The sequence below is a fragment of the Pteropus vampyrus genome, unplaced genomic scaffold (assembly GCF_000151845.1).
Source record: "Pteropus vampyrus isolate Shadow unplaced genomic scaffold, Pvam_2.0 Scaffold335, whole genome shotgun sequence".
NCBI classification, from domain to species: domain Eukaryota; kingdom Metazoa; phylum Chordata; class Mammalia; order Chiroptera; family Pteropodidae; genus Pteropus; species Pteropus vampyrus.
This window is the reverse complement of record NW_011889116.1, coordinates 3,954,475-3,957,695: the sequence shown is the minus strand read 5'-3', so window position 1 is coordinate 3,957,695 and position 3,221 is coordinate 3,954,475. Positions and strand designations below refer to the sequence as shown.

The window sequence follows — 3,221 nt, the reverse complement described above, 5'->3', positions numbered from 1 at the left end:
CTACCTCTTCCCATTGCAGGGTGATTTTTTTTTAATTTCTCTTCCTAGTTGTAGAGATTGTTCATCTAGATCCCGGGCAACTCTGTTTGCTGTTTGCTCTGTGTTTCCTTCACAACTTTGATGTGATCATAAGAACAGATGAACAAAGCTTCTATCATCTATGCCACTTTGACTTCTCTCTCCAGATTTTTTTCATGTTTTTATTTATTTATTTATTTATTTATTTATTTATTTATTTATTTATTTATTTATTTATTTATTTATTAGGTGAGGCAACCCTTGGTTGACCTCACAGATTGCAAGAACTTGTCAATTTACAATCCTTTATTTTTTTTTTATTTTTTTAATCCTACAGCACCTGGTCTTCCTAGGTGGTCTCCCGTCCAAGTACTAACCAGGCCTGACCCTGCTTAGCTTCTGAGATAAGATGGGATCGGGCTTGTTCAGGGCAGCATGGCCGTAGATGCTCTCCGGATTTTAATTTTAAAATATTACAACTTATCAATTATTTCTTTCATAGTTTGTGACTTTGGTGTTGTATTTACATAGCCATCACCATACTCAAGGTCATCTAAGATTTTCTCCTATGTTATCTTCTAATTTTGTAGTTATTATGAATTTTACATTTAGGTCTGTGATCCATTTTGAGTTAATTTTTTGTGAAAGGTCTGTGTTTAGATTCATTTTTTCACCTATGCATGTTCAGTTGTTCCAGAATGATTTGTTGAAGGGGTCACAAAAAAAAAAAAAAAGATTGTCCTATAATTCTTATAATATATTTTGAAAAACCTTTCTTTTCCCTAATTAATTTATTTTGGTGCCTTTTTGAAAATCTATTGAACATATATGTGTGGGTCTATTTCTAGACTTTTTACTCTATCTATTGATCTATTTATCTAGTGTACCAGTAACTACGTCTTAATAATTGTATCTTTAAATAGAATAAGTTTTTGAATTAGGTAATCTAAGTCCTCTGACTATGGATGTGTGGCTCAAATTGGGAAGAATTGATATTTTGAAATCTTCCATGAACATTATAGATCTCTCGATCTACTTATGCATTCTTTATTTTTGCTCATCAATATTTCATAGTTTTTAATACAGAGACTTTATACATCTTTTATTAAACTTACTCCTAAATATTATTTTGATGTTATCATAACCAATAATTTAAAATTTATTTTCTAGTTTGCTTGTTCCTATGGTAGAATACAACTGACTTTTGAACTTTTAGTTTATTAATAATTTAACTAATATTTCAAGGGTTTTTGCTGGTTACTTAGAATTTTCTATGTATACAATTATGTTCTCTATGGAAAAAAAAGTTTTATTTCTCTTCCTTTCTGATATTTATGCATCTATGTCTTCTTTCTGCCACATTGCACTCAATAGGACCTCAAGGGCAAATTTGAATAGAAGTGATAAGAGTAAAATCCGGATCTGATTTTAAATTTAGAGGCCAAATGGTCACTGTCTCACCATTATATGATTTATTTTTGGTGAATGCCATTTATCAAATCAAGAAATTTTACTTCTGTTCCTAATTTGCTAAGAGTTTTTATTTTTAAGCAAAATTGAGTGTTGGACGTTATCGAATGCTTTCTCTGTATGTACTAAAATGGTTGTTTGATTTTTTGATTTTTCTGTTAATGTGGTAAATAAAATTGTAAAATCAATGATAATTCTTGGAATAAATGCACCATGGTCCTTTTTATATAATACAGGATTCAGTTTTTGATCTTTGCTTTAGGTTTTTGCAACTATGTCCTCGAATGATACTGGCACATAATTATCCTTTCTCATAATTTTCTTTTGTCAATTATTGGTGTTAAACTTATTCTGACTTCATTAAATAATTATGGAAGTATTTCCTCTTTTTAAACTTAAACTCTGTAAGAGTTTAAGATTGGTAGTACATTATGTTCTCACACCTTTAAATGTTTGGTAAAATTCACCAGGAAAGGCCTCTGAGCCTGAAGTTTTCTTTGTGGGAAGATAATAACAAATTTAATTCCTTTAATAATTGTAAGATTATATAGATATTCTGTTTCTTTTGTCAGTTTTGGTAAGTTGTAATTTTCTATCAATTTGTCTATTTCAATTAAATTATCAATTTTCTTTGAACTAATTTGTTCGTTTTGTTTTTTGCTAACTTCTCAAAAGGAATGCCTAGATGAGACAGTAGCAAATTTTAAGCTGCAAATAGTAGATCTTTTAGGTTTGCGAACCATATAGTCTTTGTCGCAATTACTCATCATTACTGTTGTAGAACAGCAGGTATAGGCAATACTTAAGCAAACTGGTGTGGCTATGTTTTAAGACTATAAACATCAGACGACTGGCCTGTGGGCCACAGTTGGAAAACTCTTTGCTTATGTCATTGATTTTAAGCCGGCTTTGTTTTCTAAGTTATGCATTTAAGATTATATTTTTTTCTCTAAGCCTCAAGTTTTGATATATTACATTATCGTGGTTATTTATTTCAAAATATATTTAAAACTTCATTGTGATTTTTTTAACCCATGGTTATTTTGAACTGTATTGATTACTATCAAAACATGTAAGGACTTTTAAAGTTATATTTGTTATTATTTTCTACATTAATTATACTGTGAGCAGAGAGCATGCTCTATATAATTTAAAGCATTTTTTGGTCAATTTTAGTATAATTTCTTTGTATACTTACAAAGGATTGTCTCTTCAGTTTGGTGCACTATTCTCTTTGTGTCAACTAGGTCTAATTTGTTAATTATTTTATTCATAACTTTAATATTTTTGTTTGTTTCCTTATTCTATAAATTAGTGAGATAATTGTGTTAAAATCTCCCACTATGTTTGTATATTTGTCTCTTTCTATTTCCTCTGTGTGCGTGTATGTCTGTGTAAGTGGTTTCGGTTTTTTCCCCAGTTTTACTGAGATGTAATTGGCATATAGCACTATATGAGTTTAAAGTATACAGTATAACGACTTGTATTACATATGTTATGAAATGATTACAGTAAGATTAGTTAACATCCATCACCTCATATAGATTAAAAAAAAACAATTTTTTCTTATGGTGAGAACTATTAGAACTTACTCTCAACAACTTTCAAATGTAACACACCAGTGTTAATATAGCTGTCATGTTGTACATTGCATTTCTAATACTTATGTATCTTATAACTGGAAGTTTGTACCTTTTGACCACCTTACTTCCATTTTTAATTTTATATAATTT

General features: G+C 29.4%; 1 pseudogene; it reads right to left on the bottom strand.

The window, feature by feature from the left end:
- Nucleotides 1–346: 346 nt before the first annotated feature.
- Nucleotides 347–465, bottom strand: LOC111730775 (annotated as a pseudogene).
- Between the last annotated feature and the right edge of the window lie 2,756 nt (nt 466–3,221).